The sequence below is a fragment of the Gossypium arboreum genome, chromosome 7 (genome assembly GCF_025698485.1).
Source record: "Gossypium arboreum isolate Shixiya-1 chromosome 7, ASM2569848v2, whole genome shotgun sequence".
Taxonomy (NCBI): Eukaryota; Viridiplantae; Streptophyta; class Magnoliopsida; order Malvales; family Malvaceae; genus Gossypium; species Gossypium arboreum.
The window spans coordinates 40,080,042-40,106,867 of NC_069076.1; positions in this window are offsets into that span (position 1 = coordinate 40,080,042).

The following is a 26,826-nucleotide window of genomic DNA, read 5'->3' on the forward strand; positions in this document are numbered from 1 at the left end:
TGTTTGATGAGGTTCCATGAGATGCATGCATGTTTTAGTTGGTAGCTTGAGTTCTACCTAGCCTATGGTCTAAATCTTGCTAGGTGATGGAAATGACACTCGGCCATGGATGCATCATTCTTGCTTGGTGTTGATGTCATTTACATGCTAAAATGAAGCTTTGTAATGATGCATGTGATGGTGGATTGATGACTCTTGAATCTTCTTTTTAGCATTTTTTTTGAGTGAGACATTAAGTTCTTTGTTTAACCATGACCAAAATCGAAATGGTATGGTGTTGTGATGCATTTGGCCATGGTAGAAAGTAGAGGAAAAATATGGTTGTTGTTAGATGAAGTAGAGTCTAACAAATGAGCACATATGTGCATTAGTTGATATATGGAGAAGAATCGGCTAGCAAGTTGTATGCCAAGGCCGAATATAATTTTGTATATTAATGAGTAATGCATGTGTTGAATTGATGGAAAGGGAGAGGATGCTTTAATAGTGTATATATGTGTACTAGCCAAGTTTTGAACTTGAAACAAAATGGTGTTTAGTCAATACAAGTGACCATACTTGTAGAATGTATTAAGTGTTGCAATCGGACTTAGCATAGATGTGTATGTTCGCCACATGAATGAGTACATAAGTTGATGTGTATGTTCGGCCATAGGTAAGCATATTGATGGCTTTATCTTGACTTAGAAAATTGGCTAAGGGGAATATTAGCTAATATGTTGAATTCGATTCGTGATTTCGTACATATGTGACTCTAATGTCTAATGTATATATGGGCTAAGTACCTTGAGCTTCTCTTTTGATGTTCAAATGAATTGTGTTAAATTGCTTAATGTGATTAAAAATGCGCATGACCATTGTGTATTTGAGCTAAAGGGTGGCCATATGACCTATTAAACTCCTTGTCATATTCGCCATAAGCTAGCATAATGAGACTTTAATAAGTTAAATTTGTTTGAATTAGCTCAAGAGCTTAGAGGACCACAGTTGGATAAAGGAAAGGAAAAGTTATCGAATAGTCGCGAAATCGTTCGACCACATCCGAGGTAAGTTTTGAGTAATGGAACTTAGGTTATGATTTGATTAGATCATGTTTTAAGCAAATCAAAATCATGTTTTGTATGCGGCTATTGTCGAAATTGCAAGTGTGATAAGTGTCTTGTGCTTGAGCTTTGGTAATGAAAATGAAATACGGATGTGTCATGATTTATTAATAAATGTGCATGGTTATTGAATGATGTCCGAGCTAAGTCCCAAAGGCTTTGTGCTAAGTGACTATATCCGGACTAAGATCAAGAAGGCATTTGTGCGAAGTTGCTAATCCGGGCTAAGCCCAAGGCATTTAAAGGGTTACTAAATCCGGGTTAAGTCCGAAGGCATTTATGCGAGTTACTATAACCGGCTATGTCCCGAAGGCATTTGAATGAGTAGCTATATCCGGTTAAATTCAAGGTACGTGATTTGGGAATGAGCAATCTTGCTGTAAAAATTTCAGTTAATACGCTTGTAAAATCCCAACAATGAGGTATGTTTCAGATGTGCATTGGAATAGTTGATTCCTTCGACTAATATTCGCCGATCGAGTAATGAGCTTCGGTATTTGGCTAAGATGATCCCTTATGTATGAATATAGGGGTTGGAATGTGAAGTAGGAATGATTTGAGAATATATATATATGGAATCATCCGCTTAGTTATATGAATGCTATACTTCATTGTACTTAAATTCTCTGCTCAAAACTTACTAAGCATTTAATGCTTACTCCGTTTCTTTGATTTTCTTTTATAGATTTTGGTTCTTCACTATCGGACTGGATTTTGAAGTCGAAGTCGCCCACACTATCAAAGCTCCTTTTGGTATACTTTTGGTTGAACTTTGAAATGGCATGTATAGGACTACCCTTTTGTTGTTGGTCATGTACCCTTCGGTTTTGTGTAAATTTGGATAGCCATGCGAAAATGGCTTAAATATACTTTGATCATAGCATTATAATCGTTTTGTATGTTGTCCGTCGAGAGGTATGGAAATGTTGGTAACGGTTAGCCATGGGAATGGTTATTCATGATCACTTTTGGTATATGTATGACAAACTCTAGTTGATCCATGGAGGATCATGAAATAGGCAAAGTTTACCTTAAAATAGATGCTGGCAGCAGCAGTGATGTGGATATGAAAAATCACTAAAAATAGTAGGGATGGAATTAAATAGTGAATAAATTATGTAATCGAACCTTGATGAATCTATTTTCATAGGAAAGTAACGAAACATTCATATGAACAGTATATTATGAGATGTTAAAGTTTTCGTGAGGCAGGACCAGAACAGTTTCTGGATCCCCTGATCTGACTTTGGAAATTCATTATAAATTAACCAGAGACATTTAGAAGTCATTCCATATATTTATAGATTCCTTTTTGAGTCTAGTTTCTATAGAAACAAACGACATCAGTATTGAAGCCCTGTACAGGGAGATATCCAAATCGTAATGCATGAAGGTCAGTGTAGTCACACCCTGTATCAGGGGAGACTTTAACTAATAAAATGTACTAATTGGCCCAAGAAAAAATTCTAGAAAAAAATATGTACATGGACATATGAGTCTAGTTTCAGGGAAAAATAACAAAACTGATTTTCGAGTTTTGTAACTCACGATATGATTTTTAAGGTGACAGTGACGCAGTTAGCCAACTGCCTGGAAATTTTTAAAATGGACTGTGAAAGCAAGTGATTTAAGTCTGCAAACCCCTCGTGTCTGACTCCGGCAACGGTCTCAGGTACGGGGTGTTACAATTATATTGGTATCAGAGCTACAGTTTAGTCGATTCTAGGACTACCGTAATGCGTTTGGGTCTAGCTATACATGCCATTTTATGTGATTGTTTGATAGTGTGGTGATTTCTGACATCTGCAAATGTGTTTATTTATAGTAATGGATCCCGATCCCGACCGAGCGGTAGTGATGATCTTGAGAGTGTAGCGCTTTGCTCCGCACAAGGGACAAAGCCGTGACTCTTAACCTAATGCTAGTAACCGAATGATGAAGCTAGACAAGCTTTCTTATAGCGTGATGAATGATTGGTTCAACCAATACATTCGAACTAATACGGCTGTTCCACAACCTCCATTCCCGATAAACACAACCCCCGTGTAATATCCTGATTTTGGGCCTAGTCGGAATAGTGGTTTCGTGACCACAAAATCCGAGATAGAAATAATTATTTTATGATTATTTTAAGGTCTATGATATGATTGCATGATTGTGTGAAAATTTCGTGAAGAAATTTTATGCATAAAGTGCTTAATTTGAAATTTGGGACTAAATTGAATAAATTGCAAAACTTGTGTTCTAGAAGTATTTTGCATAAAATTGAATTAGATTATTAATTAGAGGTCCTTAAAGAGTAGTTTTACCAATTTCTAAGTCTATGGACAAAAATTGAACATGGATGGAATTTTTGGAAAGTTTAGTAGTAAGGGCATTTTGGTCATTTAGGGGTAAAATGAATTAAAATACAAAATTAAAAGCCAATTTTGCTCATCTTCAACCCCATGGCCGAATATAGCAAGGAGAAACCATGGCTAGGGTTTTCAAGCTTCCAAGCTCGATTGTAAGTCCGTTCTAGCCTCGTTTTAATGATTTTTACGCTTTTGGAGTCCCTTAGCTCGATTTAGCTTATGCTAGCAATAATTTAACCTAGGGTTTATATTTGGAAAAATACCCATAGGTGAAATTTGTGTATTTTGGTGTTTTATGATAGAATATGAGGTTTTAAATTATGTTAGACAACTTGTGCTACTCGGTTTTAAGTGAAAACGAGCAAAAGGGCTTAATCAGTAAAAATACCTAATAGTCATAAGTACATGTTAGAGTGAGAATTTGATGTTGCCATAGAAGGAAAAATGATCAGCATGTCATAAAACATAAGAAAATAGGCTGAATTTTAATTTACGAGCTTTGGGGCAAAAGTGTAAATATGCAAAAGTTTAGGGGCAAAATTGTAATTTTTCCAAAATATGATTTTGGGTCAATTTGAATAATGTGAGTCCTAATTAGACTATATTTTAAATGATAGAGCAAGGAAACTTGAAATTAGGGCTAAAATGGGAAAATACCAAGTTGTGGACGAAATGGTAAAATAGCCATTTTCGCATACTGAGGTAAGTTCATGTGTAAATAATGTAGCATAATTGTTATTTTTAAGTTATTGATATTAATTATGTGTTATGCTGAATTTTATTATGAAATGTATGCTTTGTGGTTAATTTCAAATAATATGTAAATTATGTGAACTACTTGTTAAATATAATTGTTACTGAGTATTGATTTGGCATTCTACTAAGACGGCAAGGATAAGTGTTCGAGGAAAAAGCCCGTTTGAACCTTAGGAATAGATTAGGATACAAGTGACATGTCACTAGGATGGTTGAGCATCCGAACTCGCTGAGTTGAGTCCGAGTTCACTTATGGATGCGAGCGTCCGAACTCGTTGAGTTGAGTCCGAGTTCGTGAGATGTAACTAGGCATCCGAACTCGTTGAGTTGAGTCCGAGTTCACTTATGGATGCGAACACCCGAGCTCGTTGAGTTGAGTCCGAGTTCACTTATGGGCGGGTTACATGGTAGCTTGGCTACATATGTGGCACTTATGTGCAAACTTTCCATGTATCCAATTATATTCGATGTGTTCAACGGGTAAAGTTCTACTCAAATGGAGGAATACTCAAGATGAAAGGGACGTATTGGTAAGTGTTGTGAAATGGATACTTTGAACAGGTATGTACTTAACCCTCGGGTTGAAAACTCAATATAACAACAATATGGTAAGATGATAAATGAAAAGGTGATATGAATGTCTTGGTGATGATTATGCAAATGATGTTTTATGTTTGCTTATATGGTTATGTTACTTGCTATTTGCATGTGAGCTTACTAAGCATTTATGCTTACTCCTCCTTTTCATTCCTTGTAGTGTTGACAAGCCATCTCGAAATCGGAAAAGGTCGGAGGCACGCCACACTATCCAGTATACCATCTTGGCGTAATGGCTTGTATATTTTGAGTATGGCATGTATAGCATTATAATCATTTTGTATATATGGTCTTATGATATGGTTATTGAGTGGTATGGAAATAGAAATGCTTGGTAATGATTAGCCATTGGAATGGCTAATCATGATCATATTTGGTATTATGTATGTCAAATTGCTAGCTAATCCATGGAAACCATGAAATAGGTAAAATTTACCATAAAATAGATTCAGACAGCAGCAGTGACGTGAGTTTAAAAATCACTAAAAAAGTAGAAATGGAATTAAATAATGAATAAGTTATGGAATCGAAGTTTGATGAGTCTATTTTCATATGGAATAAGCAAAACAGGTATATGAGCTATATTTTATGAGATGTTTAAATTTTTGTGAAATAGGGCCAGAGCGATTTCTGGATCCCTGTTCTGACTTTAGAAATTCACCATAAATTTTAAAAGATAATTAGAAATCACACTTTATATGTACAGATTCCTTATTGAGTCTATTTTTATTAGAGACAAACGGCATAGTCATTGAAGCTCTGTACAGGGAGATATCTGATTCGTAATACACAGAGGTCAGAGTAGTTGAACTCTGAAACAGGGGAGACTTTAACTAATAAACTGTACTAATTGGCCCAACCAAAATTCTAGAAAAATTAGTAGATATATATATATGAGTCTAGTTTCAGGAAAAATTTACGGAATTGGATTTCGAGTTTCGTAACTCGAGATATGATTTTTAAAGCGACTGTGATGCAGTTAGCTAGCTTGTCTGGAAATTTTAAAATGAATTGTATGAACTGTTTAATTAATGAATTAAGTCCGTTAACACCTCGTGTTCGACTCCGGCAACGGTATCGGGTATGGGGTGTTACATTTAGTGGTATCAGAGCAGGTTTAGTCGGTTCTCGGACTAACCTAGCATGTGTAAAAGTTTAGCTATACATGCCACCGATCCGTGATAGTGTGATGTCTTCCGACGCGTATGAGTACCGCCTTATTTAGACAGGTACTCTCCAACCGAAATGTGCAGGCACCATGTTCACGGTTATGTGAAGGTATTTGAGTAAAGTTATGATTATGATAAGTCTCGGTTCAGAAAAGTATGACTAAAAGTTTATGATACATATGTGATAATATGTGAGATGAAAGTTCATGTTGTGATAAATATCCATATTTGCTTAATGCTCATACGATGTAGTGTATGTGGCTTACTTGATAAGATGAACGGAATAAATAAAAAGTAGTAGAGGTATGAATAAAGGTCATAATATCATAATACTGAATGAAAATGTCCTTGTCTTGATTGGACGTTGAATGTTGATGAATGTTAATGATATACAATTTTTTTTATGAGATAAAGGATTATAATGAAATGAACTTATCTATGTTAAATTATTGGACTGAATTATATGATTGTAATGATATGTACATGATGATGCACAAAATGAAAGTTGTGATGATGATGCAAATATCTATGTTTGTTTGGCCTTATATAATGTCATGAGCATGAATTAATTTAATTAAATGAATGGATAAGTAAAGTATCTAGAAAACATAGAATGTATGCATAAGTATATTGTCTAAATGGGACAATAGGAAAATTGGTGTAAGCCAACATGAATGAATGACATGATTTTGATGATGTTACTATGATGATGGAAGTTGTGTCATATGTGTATGTATAAGAAAGTCGAGTCAGAGGTCCTACAACCCCTCCCCCTTACCAAAGTGGTACTTATAATGGAATTTCATGAGATTTGTATTGAATAAGTTTCCGCTTGAGAACCCAAAGAGTTCAGTGATAGAATAATTATAAGTATGATCCGAGATTGAAAATGAGCTGATAAGTAAAGTCGAGCCGAAAGTATCGGATTGATATAAAGATTATTGGAATTATGCATCGTCCAGTTAGAGAAGGAATTCTCTTTGGTAAATCGAATTACTCAAGTGCAAGGTCAAGAAAAGTGTATATCGAAATTTATTCAGAACCGACATTCTTTAGTGAATGATTTAATATGAAATTTGTGTGGCAGAACTAGTTGGGGAAATGATATTTCAAATGTGAATTATCCGAGTGTGACAGCTTATGATAGGATGATTTAGCGATCTCTTTTGAGATGTTCTTTGTGTTCACCCGTTCTCGTAAATATTTCTATGGCTATTGATCTTTCAAGAAATTCTTGTTATATGGGAATGTCTTCTAATTCGTGTTGGATGAAAGCATTGGTAGTCTGATGGTTTATAATTTATATTGCTTTATTTCATCGGTATTCTATTTCATTTAAATCGATAAGAATTGATGAGAGAATTCATATGATATTATGATTCTGCTTTCTTCTACTTGATGCTTCATCGATATATATGTATGGGAAGATATATTGATCTTGTTATATTTGATTTCGAGTGGGATTAAATGATGTTTTCTTCGGACTTTCTTTCTTTGAAGAATTATCGGGTATTCCGTATTTTCTCTATGAGTTTGGTTTTCGATTCTCCCGGCATAGTATCGTATCTTGGGTTTCTTTATCCGGATCTCTTTATTCGGATTTCTTTATTCGGGTTTTCTATCTTGGATTTCTTTATTCGGTTTTCTTGTTATCTTTGTTCCATAATTTGTCAATTACGACTCATGTTCAAGTGGGTTCTGCAGACCCATGATAATCATGTCAAATATGACTATACTTCTAATTTGATCTTGGTAATGTGGTGATTTTAGTATTGGGATTTTTCTAATTTACGTAAGGATTTTACATCGGTAAAGGCATAGGTGATAAAAGCGCGAGTTTCAATTTCGGTATGGTAAATTATTTATTTGAAAGATTTCATGTGACAATTATGTCAGGATTATTTTTCCCAAGTTTGATAATAGAATTTCATTTTGTACGGATCAAAGAGTAAGTAGTTTGAACGAGAAGTGTATATTTATTAGAAAGAGTTGAATATTAGTTTAAGTCACTACGAATGATAAGGTTTCCATCTTGTGAAAGCTAAAAGTTTATTACATATTGACAAAGTTCGGATAGATGAGAATATTGGTAACCAAGGCGTCGAACTAGACTAGTCTACATTGAGCAAAGACTTCGACTTTCAAGAATGTATTGTTGTATGAATTGTGATGTGTTTCAAGACGGTGAGGTAATGTGATAGTTTAGAGCATCCGATGTTACATAAAATCGGAGTTGTTAAAGGGTTAAAGCCGAGCATTGGGATCTATCAAAATTATCCTTGTCAATGTTGATATTGGGATGGAAATGAGAAGGATTATTCTTGAGGCCATATCGAATTATTTCTATGGCGTAAAGAGGAAAATGTGATGTATCCTATTGTTAAATGTTTGGCGAGATCTATAAATCACATCGTATTGAATGGATTCCTACTCATCGATTCATGGAATTTCGGTCTCTTTGATTGTTGGATTTCTTGGAATTCGGTCTCCATTAAATCAAGTTGAGATCCGGTTTTATGTCATGATATCATGGGAAATTGAGAAGGGTTGAAAATTTAAGAACGGTGAGAGTTGAGACTGTAAGCTTTTAGATCATATGAGAAATTGAAAAGATGTATTGGAGGTGCAGTCTAAGTGCAAGTTCTTCGCACCAAATATGAGATTAAAAGTGAAGACCACTTTTTCGGTAAGATTTTCGGGACGAAAATCCTCGAAGGGGAGAGTTGTAATATCCCGATTTTGGGCCTAGTGTAATAGTGATTTCGTGACCACAAAATCCGAGATAGAAATAATTATTTTATGATTATTTTAAGGTCTATGATATGATTGCATGATTGTGTGAAAATTTCGTGAAGAAATTTTATGCATAAAGTGCTTAATTTGAAATTTGGGACTAAATTGAATAAATTGCAAAACTTGTGTTCTAGAAGTATTTTGCATAAAATTGAATTAGATTATTAATTAGAGGTCCTTAAAGAGTAGTTTTACCAATTTCTAAGTCTATGGACAAAAATTGAACATGGATGGAAATTTTGGAAAGTTTAGTAGTAAGGGCATTTTGGTCATTTAGGGTAAAATGAATTAAAATACAAAATTAAAGCCAATTTTGCTCATCTTCAACCCCATGGCCGAATATAGCAAGGAGAAACCATGGCTAGGGTTTTCAAGCTTCCAAGCTCGATTGTAAGTCCGTTCTAGCCTCGCTTTTAATGATTTTTACGCTTTTGGAGTCCCTAGAGTTCGATTTAGCTTATGCTAGCAATAATTTAACCTAGGGTTTATATTTGGAAAAATACCCATAGGTGAAATTTGTGTATTTTGGTGTTTTATGATAGAATATGAGGTTTTAAATTATGTTAGACAACTTGTGCTACTCGGTTTTAAGTGAAAACGAGCAAAAGGGCTTAATCAGTAAAAATACCTAATAGTCATAAGTACATGTTAGAGTGAGAATTTGATGTTGCCATAGAAGGAAAAATGATCAGCATGTCATAAAACATAAGAAAATAGGCTGAATTTTAATTTACGAGCTTTGGGGCAAAAGTGTAAATATGCAAAAGTTTAGGGCAAAATTGTAATTTTTCCAAAATATGATTTTGGGTCAATTTGAATAATGTGAGTCCTAATTAGACTATATTTTAAATGATAGAGCAAGGAAACTTGAAATTCGGGCTAAAATGGGGAAAATACCAAGTTGTGGACGAAATGGTAAAAATAGCCATTTTCGCATACGAGGTAAGTTCATGTGTAAATAATGTAGCATAATTGTTATTTTTAAGTTATTGATATTAATTATGTGTTATGCTGAATTTTATTATGAAATGTATGCTTTGTGGTTAATTTCAAATAATATGTAAATTATGTGAACTACTTGTTAAATATAATTGTTACCGAGTATTGATTTAGGCATTCTACTAAGACGGCAAGGATAAGTGTTCGAGGAAAAGCCCGCTTGAACCTTAGGAATAGATTAGGATACAAGTGACATGTCACTAGGATGGTTGAGCATCCGAACTCGCTGAGTTGAGTCCGAGTTCACTTATGGATGCGAGCGTCAGAACTCGTTGAGTTGAGTCCGAGTTCGTGAGATGTAACTAGGCATCCGAACTCGTTGAGTTGAGTCCGAGTTCACTTATGGATGCGAACACCCGAGCTCGTTGAGTTGAGTCCGAGTTCACTTATGGGCGGGTTACATGGTAGCTTGGCTACATATGTGGCACTTATGTGCAAACTTTCCATGTATCCAATTATATTCCGATGTGTTCAACGGGTAAAGTTCTACTCAAATGGAGGAATACTCAAGATGAAAGGGACGATTGGTAAGTGTTGTGAAATGGATACTTTGAACAGGTATGTACTTAACCCTCGGGTTGAAAACTCAATATAACAACAATATGGTAAGATGATAAATGAAAAGGTGATATGAATGTCTTGGTGATGATTATGCAAATGATGTTTTATGTTTGCTTATATGGTTATGTTACTTGCTATTTGCATGTGAGCTTACTAAGCATTTATGCTTACTCCTCCTTTTCATTCCTTGTAGTGTTGACAAGCCATCTCGAAATCGGAAAAGGTCTGAGGCACGCCACACTATCCGTATACCATCTTGGCGTAATGGCTTGTATATTTTGAGTATGGCATGTATAGCATTATAATCATTTTGTATATATGGTCTTATGATATGGTTATTGAGTGGTATGGAAATAGAAATGCTTGGTAATGATTAGCCATTGGAATGGCTAATCATGATCATATTTGGTATTATGTATGTCAAATTGCTAGCTAATCCATGGAAACCATGAAATAGGTAAAATTTACCATAAAATAGATTCAGACAGCAGCAGTGACGTGAGTTTAAAAATCACTAAAAAAGTAGAAATGGAATTAAATAATGAATAAGTTATGGAATCGAAGTTTGATGAGTCTATTTTCATATGGAATAAGCAAAACAGGTATATGAGCTATATTTTATGAGATGTTTAAATTTTTGTGAAATAGGGCCAGAGCGATTTCTGGATCCCCTGTTCTGACTTTAGAAATTCACCATAAATTTTACAAAGATAATTAGAAATCACACTTTATATGTACAGATTCCTTATTGAGTCTATTTTTATTAGAGACAAACGGCATAGTCATTGAAGCTCTGTACAGGGAGATATCTGATTCGTAATACACAGAGGTCAGAGTAGTTGAACCCTGAAACAGGGAGACTTTAACTAATAAACTGTACTAATTGGCCCAACCAAAATTCTAGAAAAATTAGTAGATATATATATATGAGTCTAGTTTCAGGAAAAATTTACGGAATTGGATTTCGAGTTTCGTAACTCGAGATATGATTTTTAAAGCGACTGTGATGCAGTTAGCTAGCTTGTCTGGAAATTTTAAAATGAATTGTATGAACTGTTTAATTAATGAATTAAGTCCGTTAACACCTCGGGTTCGACTCCGGCAATGGTATCGGGTATGGGGTGTTACACCCCGACCCTACCATACCTCCGGTATCTGACCAAATAAGGTCAAATAAGCCCCCAGTTGACAGAATTCGAAAACATGGGGCTACTGAATTTAAGGCTACGGATAGTGATGATGCCGAGCAAGCTGAATTTTGGTTGGACAACACTATTCGGGTACTCGATGAGCTATCTTGCACACCGATGAGTGCCTAAAGTGTGCCATCTCCTTGCTACGTGATTCGCCTACTATTGGTGGAATACGTTGACTTCACAGCCTAGAGAGCAAGTAACTTGGGAGTTTTTCCAAACCGAGTTTGGAAAAAGTATATCACCGAGATTTATGGATCAAAACGAAGGAATTTCTTGAAATTAAACAAGGTTCCATGTCGGTTCCGACTATGAACGAAAGTTTGTAAGGCTTAGCCAGACGCACGAGAATGCATTTCCTCGAAGTCGTAATGTGTAAACGTTTCAAGGATGGATTGAATGATGATATAAAGTCGTATGTTGGCATTTTGGAAACCGAGAATTTGTGGCACTTGTCGAGCGAGCTTGCAAAGCCGAGGAGCTCAAGATGGAGAAAAGAAAAGCGAGGCGGGACCAAGGAGTTTCAGAAGAGGTCTTCGGGAAGCCCTTCCCACATATCATCGAAGAAATTTAGAGATGGCTTAGGCCGGTCTAGAGACACTTCGGGCTTTTCTAGACGAGATCGCGATCGACCCCCTGCGAGTGCACGAGTCACTTCGGTCGCCAGTGTGGGAAATAATCGTCGAAATAGAACGGAGTGCCAGTATTGTGGCAAATGGCATTCTGGAAGTTGTAGATTCCATGACCGCTCCTGTTACAAGTGCGGGTCAGTTGACCACTTTATCAAAGATTGCCCGAGATTGTCTGAACAGAATGTAAATTAGAGTGGGAAACTAAGTGCTACCACTGCTCGAGGTAGACCATCTAGAAACACGAGAAATGCTAGTGGTGGTAAGAGAGGATCTAGAGATGCTACGACCAGATCTGAGGCTCGTGCTCCTGCTAGGGCTTATGCTATACGTGCACGTGAGGATGCTTCCTCGCCAGATGTTATTACCGGTACTTTTACTCTCTTTGATACTAATGTGATTGCTTTGATTGACCCTGGTTCTACTCATTCTTATATATGCGAAACCTTAGCATCCAGTAAGACTTTACCTATTGAGTCTACTGAGTTCGTAATTCGGGTGTCAAATCCCTTGGGTTGTTACGTGCTTGTCGACAAAGTGTGTAAGAAATGCCCCCTAGTAATTCGAGGTTCCTGTTTTCTGGCGGGCTTGATGCTTTTTTCGTTTGATGAATTTGATGTTATTCTTGGTTTGGATTGGTTGACCGTGCATGATACGGTTGTGAATTGAAAAAGCAAGACTATTGATTTGAAGTGCGCAAATAACGAGATAATCCGAGTTGAGTCTACGGACTCAAAGGGGTTGCCAGCTGTAATATCAGCAGTGTTGGCCCAGAAATACGTAAGAAAGGGGTGCGAAGCATACCTTGCGTATGTACTTGATGATAAAGAATTAGAAAAGAAACCCGAATCTGTGCCGGTGGTTTGTGAATACCCGGATGTTTTTCCTGAAGAATTGCCGGGTTTACCACCTGTTCGGGAGGTAGAGTTTGGTATTGAGCTTGTACCTGGGACTACGCCAATTTCGATAGCTCCGTATCGTATGGCACCAATCGAGTTAAAAGAATTGAAAGCTCAGTTGCAAGAGTTAACGGATAGAGGCTTCTCTCAACCAAGTTTCTCACCTTGGGGTGCACCCGTATTGTTTGTGAAAAAGAAGGACGGAACCATGAGGTTGTGCATTGACTATCGTCGGTGAATAAAGTGACGATAAAGAATAAATATCCGCTATCGCGTATTGATGATTTGTTTGATCAACTAAAGGGAGCCTCGGTGTTTTCAAAGATAGATTTGAGATCGGGTTATTACCAAATTGCGAATTTGAGATTCTGGATATACCCAAAACCGCTTCGAATCGAGATACGGCCACTACGAAGTTCTTAGTGATGCCGCTTGGGCTCACTAATGCCCTGCGGTATTTATGGATTTGATGAATCGGATCTTGACAAGATTTGGACCGGTTCATAGTTGTGTTCATTGACGACATCTTGGTCTATTCAAGAGAGGAGACCGAACATGCTGAGCACCTAAGATTAGTGTTGCAAATTTTACGGGATAAGCAGTGATATGCTAAGTTCAGTAAGTGTGAGTTCTGGTTAAGAGAGGTTAGCTTCTTGGGTCACGTGGTATCCGTGACGGTATTCGAGTTGACCAGAAAAATTTCAGCCATACTTAACTGGAAGCCTCCGAATAATATTAATGAGGTTCGAGCTTTTGGGACTTGCTAGGTTATTACCAACAGTTTGTAAAAGGTTTCTCGATGATAGCCACACCCATGACGGCTACTTCAAAAAGATGTTAAGTTTGAATTGACGGAAAATGTCGAAAAGTTTTGATCAATCGAAAACTTATTTGACCGAAGCTCAATTTTAGTGCGGCTTTAATCGGGCAAAGAGTTTGTCATCTATAGTGACGCCTCCCTACTGTTAGGTTGCGTATTGATGCAAGAAGGTCGAATTGTGGCCTATGCGTCGAGACAATTAAAACCACATGAGAAAAATTATCCGACCCATGATCTCGAATTAGCTGCCATCATATTCGCCTTAAAAATATGGCGACATTACTTATTTGGTGAGAAGTGCCATGTATTTTCGGATCACAAAAGTCTCAAATATTTGATGACTCAAAGAGACTTGAATCTGCAACAAAGGCGTTGGCTTGAGTTGTTGAAAGATTATGAGCTGGTCATTGATTATCACCCGGGAAAGGCTAATGTGGTTGCGGACGCCTTAAGCCGGAAATCACTGTTTGCTTTACGAGCAATGAATGTACCCTTGTCTTTTCTACCCGACAATGTGTTAGTAGCTGAATTAAAGGCCAAACCACTATTGATTCATCAAATTCGTGAAGCTCAGAAAGTCGACGATGAATTGGTTGCAAAACGGGTTGAATGTGTTCCGAATATGGAATCCAAATTTCAAATTGATGATGACGATTGTTTGAGGTTCAGAAGTCGGTTTTGTGTTCCAAGAAATTCAGAACTCATTTTGACGATTCTGAACGAAGCTCATTGTAGCCGAATGTCAATTCACCCGGGGAGTACGAAAATGTACAACGATCTGAGACGCCAGTTTTGGTGGCATGTTATGAAACGAGACATTTTCGATTTTGTTTCGAAGTGTTTAATATGTCAGCAAGTAAAGGCGGAACATCAAGTGCCTACGGGTTTACTCCAGCCAATCATGATACCTGAATGGAAATGGGATCGAGTCACGATGGGTTTCGTATCTGGGTTGCCAGTATCGGCAAGTAAGAAAGATGCGATTTGGGTTGTTGTGGATAGACTGACTAAGTCGGCTCACTTTATCCCCGTACGTATGGATTTTTCATTGGATAAACTAGCTGAATTGTATATTTCTCAGATTGTGAGATTACACGGGGTACCTATTTCTATCGTGTCGGATAGAGATCCGAGATTCACCTCGTGATTTTGGAAGAAATTGCAAGAAGCTTTGGGTACCAAGTCGCATTTCAAAGACCGCTTTTCATCCACAAACCGATGGTCAATCCGAGCGGATAATTCAGATACTTGAGGATATGTTGAGATGTTGCATCCTTGAGTTTAGTGGTTCATGGGAACGGTATTTACCTTTAATTGAATTCGCTTACAACAATAGTTTTCAATCAAGTATTAAGATGGCACCTTACGAGGCCTTGTACGGGCGTAAATGTCGTACACCATTGTTTTGGACCGAGCTCGGTGAAAGTAAAATTTTCGGAGTGGATTTGATTAAAGATGCTGAACAAAAAGTAAGAATAATTTGTGAAAGTCTGAAGGCAGCATCAGATCGTCAGAAGTCGTATGCGGATTTAAAACGAAGAGATATTGAGTATCAGGTGGGAGACAAAGTGTTTCTTAAGGTCTTACCTTGGAAAAAGATACTCAGATTTGGCCGTAAGGGCAAGTTGAGTCCGAGATTCATTGGGCCGTACGAAATCTCCGAACGAGTTGGTCCAGTTGCATATAGGTTGCTTTTACCCCCTGAACTTGAAAGAATCCACAACGTTTTTCATGTTTCGATGCTTCGACGTTACAGATCCGATCCTTCGCACGTAATAAACCCCTCTGAGGTCGAAATTCAAGCAGATATGAGTTATGAAGAAGAACCGATTCGTATCCTAGCTCGTGAAGTGAAAGAGTTGCGGAACAAAAGGGTTCCGTTAGTGAAAGTGTTATGGCTCAAACACGGGATCGAAGAAGCTACTTGGGAACCCGAGAACTCTATGAGAGAGCGATACCCAAACCTATTTACTGGTAAGATTTTCGGGGACGAAAATTTCTTAAGTGGGGGAGAGTTGTGACAGCCCTATAGTGACCCTAGTCGGAAAGCGGTTTCGGGACCGCTAAACCGAGTCACCAAATTATTTGAATGTGATATTTATGGTCTAAAATATGTGAATATGAATGTGCGAAAATTTTAAGCTTCGATTTAGTTAATTACATGTGAATGTAGTACATAGGACTTGTGTGACACTTTTGAAATGTGATAGGCTAATCTACAAGGATCAAATAGTGCATGTAATCAAAAGGGAGGACTTGCATGTCAATTTTCCCCCCTAATTAGTAGTGGCCAGCCATCAGCATGGGTGGACAAAATGTTATGGCTAAAAAACATGTCATAGACATGTTGGGTTAATGCATTATGTAAGGAAAAATAAAATAAGGGGCATGGTAATAAAATAATGAAAGTGAGTATGATGAAAACAAAGAAAAAAAAAAGTGTGTGGTTGTTCCCCCCCCTATTTTGCCGAAACTAGAAAAAAAAAGGAAGGCTTCATCCTTTGGTTCATCCTTGGCCAAAAATTTTAAGAAGGAAGGAAGAAGAAGGGTTGAAGAGGTTCGGCCATGCATGTAACTAGGCTAAGGTATGTTTGATGAGGTTCCATGAGATGCATGCATGTTTTAGTTGGTAGCTTGAGTTCTACCTAGCCCATGGTCTAAATCTTGCTAGGTGATGGAAATGACACTCGGCCATGGATGCATCATTCTTGCTTGGTGTTGATGTCATTTACATGCTAAAAATGAACCTTTGTAATGATGCATGTGATGGTGGATTAATGACTCTTGAATCTTCTTTTTAGCATTTTTTTTGAGTGAGACATTAAGTTCTTTGTTTAACCATGACCAAAATCGAAATGGTATGGTGTTGTGATGCATTCAGCCATGGTAGAAAGTAGAGGAAAAATATGGTTGTTGTTAGATGAAGTAGAGTCTAACAAATGAGCACATATGTGCATTAGTTGATATATGGAGAAGAATCGGCTAGCAAGTTGTGTGCCAAGGCCGAATATAATTTTGTATATTAATGAGTAATGCATGTGTTGAATTGATGGAAAGGGAGAGGATGCTTTAATAGTGTATATATGTGTATCGCCAAGTTTTGAACTTGAAACAAAATGGTGTTTAGTCAATACAAGTGACCATACTTGTAGAATGTATTAAGTGTTGCAATCGGGCTTAGCATAGATGTGTATGTTCGACCACATGAATGAGTACATAAGTTGATGTGTATGTTCGGCCATAGGTAAGCATATTGATGGTTTTATCTTGACTTAAAAATTCGCTAAGGGAATATTAGCTAATATGTTGAATTCGATTCGTGATTTCGTACATATGTGACTCTAATGTCTAATGTATATATGGGCTAAGTACCTTGAGCTTCTCTTTGATGTTCAAATGAATTGTGTTAAATTGCTTAATGTGATTAAAATGCGCATGACCATTGTGTATTTGAGCTAAAGGGTGGCCATATAACCTATTAAACTCCTTGTCATATTCGCCATAAGCTAGCATAATGAGACTTTAATAAGTTAAATTTGTTTGAATTAGCTCAAGAGCTTAGAGGACCACAGTTGGATAAAGGAAAGGAAAAAGTTATCGAATAGCCGCCGAAATCGTTCGACCACATCCGAGGTAAGTTTTCGAGTAATGGAACTTAGATTATGATTTGATTACATCATGTTTTAAGCAAATCAAAATCATGCTCATTGTATGTGGCTATTAAGCCAGAATTGCAAGTGTGATAAGTGTCTTGTGCTTGAGCTTTGGTAATGAAAATGAAATACGGATGTGTCATGATTTATTAATAAATGTGCATGGTTATTCGAATGATGTCCGGGCTAAGACCCGAAGGCTTTGTGCTAAGTGACTATATCCGGACTAAGATCCGAAGGCATTTGTGCGAGTTACTAATCCCGGGCTAAGCCCGAAGGCATTTCTGCGAGTTACTAAATCCGAGTTAAGTCTCGAAGGCATTTATGCGAGTTACTATAACTGTGACAGCCCTAAAGTTACCCTAGTCGGAAAGCGGTTTTGGGACCGCTAAACCGAGTCACCAAATTATTTGAATGTGATATTTATTGTCTAAAATATGCGAATATGAATGTGCAAAAATTTTTAAGCTTCGATTTAGTTAATTGCATGTGAATGGAGTACATAGGACTTGTGTGACACTTTTGAAATGTGATAGGCTAATCTATATGGATCTAATAGTGCATGTAATCAAAAGGGAGGACTTGCATGTCAATTTCCCCCCCTAATATGTAGTGGCCGACCATGAGCATGGGTGGACAAAGTGTTATGGCTAAAAAAAACATGTCATAGACATGTTGGCTTAATGCATTATGTAAGAAAAAAATAAAATAATGAGCATGGTAATTAAATAATGAAAGGGAGAAGTGATGAAAAAAAATGGTCTCATCCATGCCCCCCCCATTGCCGTGAGTTGAAGGAAAGAAAACAAAAAAAAAAATTTGTTCATCCTTTGGTTCATCCTTGGCCGAAAATTTTAAGGAGGAAGGAAGAAGAAAGGTTGAAGAGGTCCGGTCATGCATGTAACTAGGCTAAGGTATGTTTGATGATGTTCCATGAGATGCATGCATGTTTTAGTTGTTAGCTTGAGTTCTACCTAGCCCATGGTCTAAATCTTGCTATGTGATGGAAATGACACTCGGCCATGGATGCATCATTCTTGCTTGGTGTTGATGTTGTGTTGGTGAGATATCAAGTTATTTTTGTGACCAAGATGAGATTTGAATTTTGGAATGATTAAGGTTTTCGGCTATGGTAAAAATAAGGGTGATGGATGTTGTGTCATGCTAAATCTAGATGAACAATGTTAGTGCTTATATCTCGATATTCATGAGTTTCTTTCTTGGTTTTACCTCAAACCCATGAAGTATTTTAATTGGTGTTGTTAGAGGTTTCGGTCATGGGATTATAAGCTTGTTAGTTTCGATGGTGAAATTTATGCCTTGTAAGGGTAGATGGTGTTTTGATGCATTCGGCCATGGTAGAAAGTAGATGTGAAAAGGTAGTAAGATGAAATGCAAAATGTTAGTATTTGATTACTAGTGTATAAATGCGTATTAGCCGAGTTTTGAATTTGAAACAAAACGATATATAATCAATACAAGTAACCATACTTGTAGGAAGTATTAAGCATATAATTGGCCTCAACATATACACGCAAACTCGGCTACATGAGAAGATTAGTGTTGCATGCATTCGGTTAGAGGCAAGCATATTGATGCCTTTATCTTGGTTAGGACAATCGGCTAAAAGGGAGTGTGGGTTAATAGGTTGAGTTGATGCATGATTTCACATGTATGTGACTTTAATGTCTAATGTATAAATATGGGCTAAGTGGCTTGTGTTCCTCTTTTCGATGCTCAAATGATTAAATCAATTTATTTGTTTAATTAAGCTCAAGAGTTAAGGGGATCTAAATCCGATAAAGGGAAGGAAAAAGTGGTCAAATAGCCATCGAAATCGTTCGACAACATCCGAGGTAAGTTTTTGAGTAATAGAACTTAGATTATGATTTGATTAGATCATGTTTTAAGCAAATCAAAATCATGCTCTTTGTGTGTGGCTATTGAGCCGAAATTGCAAGTGTGATAAGTGTCTTGTGTTTGAGTTTGGCTAATGAAAATGAAATACGAATGTGTCATGATTTGTTGATAAATGTGCATGGTTATTCGAATGATGTCCGGGCTAAGTCCCGAAGGCTTTGTGCTAAGTGACTATATCCGGACTAAGATCTGAAGGCATTTGTGCGAGTTACTAATTCAGGGCTAAGCCCGAAGGCATTGGTGCGAGTTACTAAATCCGGGTTAAGTCCCGAAGGCATTTGTGCGAGTTACTATAACCAGGCTATGTTCCCGAAGGCATTTGAACGAGTAGCTATATCCGGTTAAATTTCAAGGTACGTGATTCGGGAATGAATGATCTTGCTGTAAAAATTTCAGTTAATACGCTTGTAACATCCCAACTTTGAGGTATGTTTCGTATGTGCTTTGAATTAGTTGAGCCCTTACAAATAAGTATTCGCTTAGTTGATAAATGAGCTACCGGCCTTTGGCTAAGTTGATCTTTGTGTATGACTATAAGGGTTGGTAATGTGAAGTAAGTATTATATTGAGAATTTGTGCATATGAAATTATCTGTTTAGCTACATGAATGCTATACTTTGGTTGTGTCTAAATTCCTTGCTCAAAACTTACTAAGCATTTAATGCTTACTCCGTTTCTTTGATTCTCTGTTTTATAGATTTTGGTTCTTCAGCTATCGGACTCAGGATTTTGAAGTCTAAGTCACCCACACTATCAAAGCTCCTTTTTGGTATACTTTTGGTTGAACTTTGAAATGGCATGTATAGGACTACCCTTCTTGTTATTGGTCACATACCCCTTTCGTTTTGTATAAATTTGGATAGCCATGCGAAAATGGCTTATATACACTTTGGGCATGGTATTATAATCATTTGTATGTTGTTCATTAAGAGGTATGGAAATGTTTGGAAACGATTAGCCATTGGGATGGTTAATCATGATCATATTTTGTGCTATATATGTTAAAGGGCTAGTTGAATCATGGGAACTATGCAATAGGTAAAGCCTACCTTAAAGGCAGATGCTGACAGCTGCAGTGACGTGGATGTGAAAAATCACTAAATATAGTACGAATAGAATTAAATAGTGAATAAATTATTTAAACGAACCTTGACGAGTCTATTTTCATAGGAAAGTAACGAAACGATCTTATGAACAGTATGTTAAGAGATATTTAACATTTCGTGAGACAGGGCCAGAATGGTTTCCGAAGTCCCTGTTCCGACTTTGGAAATTCATTATAAATTGACCAGAGATAATTAGAAGTCATACCATATATGTACAGATTTCTTTTCGAGTCTAGTTTCTGAAGAAATAAACAGCATCAGTATTGAAGCCCTGTACAGGGAGATATCCAAGTCGTAATGCGCAAAGGTCAGTGTAGCCGATCCCTATAACATGGGAGAATTTAACTAATAAACTGTACTAATTGGCCCTAGTAAAAATTCTAGAAAAAAGTTTAGTAGATGTATATATGAGTCTAGTTTCAGGGAAAAATCACGAAACTGATTTTCGAGTTGTGGAACTCAAGATATGATTTTTAAGGTGACAGTGACTCAGTTAGCCAGCTGTCTGGAAATTTTTAAAATGAACTGTGCAAGTAAGTGGATTAAGCCCGTTAACCCCTCGTGTCCGACTCCGGCGACGGTCTCGGGTATGGGGTGTTACAGTTTTATTGGTATCAGAGCTACGGTTTAGTCGATTCTAGGACTACCATAATACGTTTGGGTCTAGCTATACATGCCATTTTGTGATTATTTGATAGTGTGGTGATTTCTGACAATTGAAAATGTGTTTATTTATAGCAATGGATCCCGATCCCGACCGAGCGGTAGCTGATGATCTTGAGAGTGTAGCACCTGCTCCCGTACAAGGGACAGCTCCGGCGGACTCTCAACCTAATGCTAGTAATCCGAATGATGAAGCTAGACAAGCTTTCTATAGCGTGATGAATGATTGGTTCAACCAATACATTCGAACTAATACGGCTGTTCCACAACCTCCATTCCCAACTAATGCCACCCCCGCACCTACAATACCTCCTGCAACTGACCACATAAGGTCAAATAAGCCCCCAGTTGACAGAATCCGAAAACACGGGGCTACTAAATTTAAGGCTACGGATAGTGATGATGCCGAGCAAGCTGAATTTTGGTTGGACAACACTATCCGGGTACTCGATGAGCTATCTTGCACACCCGATGAGTGCCTAAAGTGTACTATCTTCTTGCTACGTGATTCTGCCTACTATTGGTGGAACACGTTGACTTCTGTTGTGCCTAGAGAGCAAGTAACTTGGGAGTTTTTCCAAATCGAGTTTCGGAAAAAGTATATCAGTCAGAGATTTATGGATCAAAAACGGAAGGAATTTCTTGAACTTAAACAAGGTTCCATGTCGGTTACCGACTATGAACGAAAATTTGTGAGGCTTAACCGATACGCACGAGAATGCATTTCCTCAGAAGCCGTGATGTGTAAACGTTTCGAGGATGGACTGAATGATGATATAAAGCTGTATGTTGGCATCTTGGAAATTCGAGAATTTGTGGTACTTGTCGAGCGAGCTTGCAAAGCCGAGGAGCTCAGTATGGAGAAAAGAAAAGCTGATATGGGAGCAAAAGAGTTTCGTAAGAGGCCTTCGGGGAGGCCCTTTCAACAATCATCGAAAACGTTTAGAGATGATTCGGGCCGGTCTAGAGACACTTCGGGTTTTTCTAGACGAGACCGTGATCGACCCCCTGTGAGTGCACGAGTCACTTCGGTCGCTAGTGTTGGAAATGACCGTCGAGACAGAACGGAGTGTCAGCATTGTGGTAAATGGCACTCGGGGAGTTGTAGATTCCATGACCGCTCCTGTTATAAGTGTGGGTCAGCCGACCACTTTATCAAAGATTGCCCGAGGTGGTCTGAACAGAATGCAAATCAGAGTGGGAAATCGGGTGCTACCACTGCTCGGGGTAGACCATCTAGAAATACGGGAAATGCTAGTGGTGGTTAGAGAGGATCTAGAGCTGCTGCGACCAGATCTGAGGCTCGCGCTCCTGCTAGGGCTTATGCAATACGTGCACGCGAGGATGCTTCCTCGCCAGATGTTATTACCGGTACTTTTACTCTCTTTGATACTAATGTGATTGCTTTGATTGACCCTGGTTCTACTCATTCTTATATATGCGAAGCCTTAGCATCCAGTAAGACTTTACCTATTGTGTCTACTGAGTTAGTAATTCGGGTGTCAAATCCCTTGGGTCGTTACGTGCTTGTCGACAAAGTGTGTAAGAAATGTTCCCTAGTAATTCGAGGTTCCTGTTTTCCGGCGGACTTGATGCTTTTGCCATTTGATGAATTTGATGTTATTCTTGGTTTGGATTGGTTGACCGTGCATGATACGGTTGTGAATTGAAAAAGCAAGACTATTGATTTGAAGTGCGCAAATAACGAGATAATCCGAGTTGAGTCTACGGACTCAAAGGGGTTGCCAGCTGTAATATCAGCAGTGTTGGCCCGTAAATACGTAAGAAAGGGGTGCGAAGCATACCTTGCGTATGTATGATGATAAAGAATTAGAAAAGAAACCGAATCTGTGCGGTGGTTTGTGAATACCGGATGTTTTTCTGAAGAATTGCGGGTTTACCACCTGTTCGGGAGGTAGAGTTTGGTATTGAGCTTGTACCTGGGACTACGCCAATTTCGATAGCTCCGTATCGTATGGCACCAATCGAGTTAAAAGAATTGAAAGCTCAGTTGCAAGAGTTAACGGATAGAGGCTTCTCTCAACCAAGTTTCTCACCTTGGGGTGCACCCGTATTGTTTGTGAAAAAGAAGGACGGAACCATGAGGTTGTGCATTGACTATCGTCAACTGAATGAAGTGACGATAAAGAATAAATATATGTTATCGCGTATTGATGATTTGTTTGATCAACTAAAGGGAGCTTCAGTGTTTTCAAAGATAGATTTGAGATCGGGTTATTACGATTCTTGAATTCGAGATTCGGATATACCCAAAAGCGCTTTCGAGCGAGATCGACCACTACGAGTTCTTAGTGATGCCGTTTGGGCTTACTAATGCCCCTGCGGTATTTATGGATTTGATGAATCGGATCTTCATACAGTATTTGGACCGGTTCGTAGTTATGTTCATTGATGACATCTTGGTCTATTCAAGAGATGAGACCGAACATGCTGAGCACCTGAGATTAGTGTAGCAAATTTTACGGGATAAGCAGTTATATGCTAAGTTCAGTAAGTGTGAGTTCTGGTTAAAAGAGGTTAGCTTCTTGGGGCATGTGGTATCCGCATCGGGTATTCGAGTTGACCCGAGCAAAATTTCAGCCATACTTAGCTGGAAGCCTCAGAAATATTCTTGAGGTTCGAGCTTTTTGGGACTTGCGGTTACTACCGACGGTTTGTAAAGGTTTCTCGATGATAGCCACACCAATGACGAAGATACTTCACAAAGATGTTAAGTTCGAATGGACGGAAAAATGTAAAAAAAGTATTGATCAACTGAAAACTTATTTGACCGAAGCTCCGATTCTAGTGCAGCCCGAATCAGGCAAAGAGTTTGTCATTTATAGTGATGCATCCCTACTTGGGTTAGGTTGCTATTGATGCAAGAAGGTCGAGTTGTGGCCTATGCGTCGAGACAATTAAAGCCACATGAGAAAAATTATCCGACCCATGATCTCGAACTAGCTGCCATCGTATTCGCTTTGAAAATATGGCGACTGTGACAACCCGAATTAGGGCCTAATCGGAATAGTGGTTTCGTGACCACAAATCCAAGATAGAAATAATTGTTTTATAATTATTTTGGGGTTTATGATATGATTGCATGATTGTGTGAAAATTTCGTGATGAAATTCTATGCCTAAAGTGCTTAAATTGAAAGTAGGGACTAAATCGAATAAGTTGCAAAATTTGCATCCCGAAGTTTTAGTATGAAATTGTTTTGGAATATTAATTAGGAGGTCTTAAATAGCAATTTGACCAATTTTAAGTTCATGGACAAAATTAGGACATGGAAGGAATTTTTGAAAGTTTAGTAAGGAGGGGCATTTTGGTCATTTGGATATTAAATGAAATAAAATGGGAAAAATAACACAAAATTGGTCATCATCCTCCTTAGTTGCTGCCGAATTCTCCCTCTCTCCATAGCTAGGGTTTCTTCAACTTTCAAGCTCCATAATCAAGAAAGACGCGAACCGATCTCGAGCGGGGAAGGAAAAAGTTTTGGACTAAATTGCAAAATTTCCACATTTTGCACCAAGGTAAGTTTGTATGTAAATATTACAATAATTTCATGTACATTCTTATATTTCAGCCTATTATATAAATATACTAGCTGATGTTAAAATATAAATCGACTATTGGAAGAATGGAAATAAATATAGAGAGAGATCCGGTTGAACATTCGGAGAGATCGAATGAAATAGAGGGCGTAGCTAGGTCACATGTATGATGCTGAGTGCACATCATGTGTACAAGAAAGCTACGAGACACCTGTAGTAGCTAGGTCACATGTGTGATACGAGATGTATCCCATGTAGACAAGAGAGCTACGTGAAAGATAAATGTAGCTAGGTGCATGCGTGATTCCAAGTGAAGGACACCATGTAGACAAGAGAGCTACGTGAAAGACAAATGTAGCTAGGTGCATGCGTGATTCCAAGTGAAGGACACCATGTAGACAAGAGAGCTACGAGACAAATCGGTTGGGTCGCATGAGTGGTACTAAGTGTTCACCATGTGTACAAGAGAGCCGAACTAAGCGAAGTATGATGGTGGAGCTGTGTGCTGAAACCATTAAATATCGAGGATTGATCCGAATTGTTCAACGGGATGGTTTTGTGGTGATATTGTGGTTTGGACCTACACTTATGGTGAATGAAATGTGGTGAAAATGATTTGTGGTATATACATATATAAGATAAAATGAGGTTAGCATAAAGAATGTGTGAAAGAGTGAAATTAGCATTAAAACTGTTTTTAGATGGTAACAGTGACGTGATTTTGAAAAATCACCAAAAATAGGAGGAATATAATTAGAGGTTGAATGAGATGTGAAATTAAATTTTAATGAGTCTACTTTCATATAAAAGAAACAGAGCAAGCAAAGGAGTTCTATATTTTGAGATATTTACAATTGTATGTGGCTTGCTCAGGATGAATACGTGATCCCATGTTCCAACTTTGAAAAATCATTAAAAATTGTACAAGGAAAATTAAGAAATATAGTTTACATGCCTAAATTCCTTATTGAGACTAGTTTTAAATGAAACAGACCTCAGGGTTGTTTGAATTGTGTACTGAGAGATATTCAATTCGTAGTGAACAGAGGTCAGATCAGTCGAGCTGTGTAACAGGGGAAACTTTAACTAATAAACTGTACTAATCGGCTGAACCAAAAATTATAGAAAAAAATTAGCAAAAAGCTTTATGAGTCTAGATTCAGGAAATTTTACGGATTTGAATTTCGAGTTTTGTAACCCGAGTTATGATTTATTTAGTGAATATGATGCAGTAGAGACAGCTAAATCAAAGTGGAATGAATAGTGAAGTTAAAGTAGATAAACTTGAATTGTTGTGTAAACATGTTAGATTCTTTAATTAGTATTTACATACTTACTTACTAAGCTATAAGCTTACTTTGTTTCTCTCTTTTGTCTTACAGTGTTCTTGGCTTGCTTTCGGGAGTTAAGGATCGTGAAGATCTATCCGCACTATCATACTTTAGGGTATTTGAACTAAACGTTTTGAATTATGGCATGTATAGTAGGCTTAATTATTTTGTTACGTGTCATATTTGTCTAGGTTAAAATATTAGTTCTGATACTCGACCGGATACTTTGTACAAGCCATTAAAGTGGGCTAATATTGTTCAAGACATATGTTATAACGATGCACTATCAAATTGGATGACATATTTACATCTCGATTATGTTTAATGGTATGTGTTATGTTACGGTAATACCTTATATCTGTTAAATGACGATAGCAGGTAAGGGTGTTACATTGGCGACACTACTTATTTGGTGAGAAGTGCCATGTATTTTCGGATCACAAAAGTCTCAAATATTTGATGACTCAAAGAGACTTAAATCTGCGACAAAGACGTTGGCTCGAGTTGTTAAAAGATTATGAGCTTGTCATTGATTACCACCCGGGAAAGGCTAATGTGGTTGTGGACGCCTTAAGCGGGAAATCACTGTTTGCTTTACGAGCCATGAATGTACACTTGTCTGTTCTACCCGACAATGTGTTAGTAGCTGAATTAAAGGCCAAACCATTATTGATTCATCAAATTCGTGAAGCTCAGAAAGTCGATGATGAATTGGTTGCA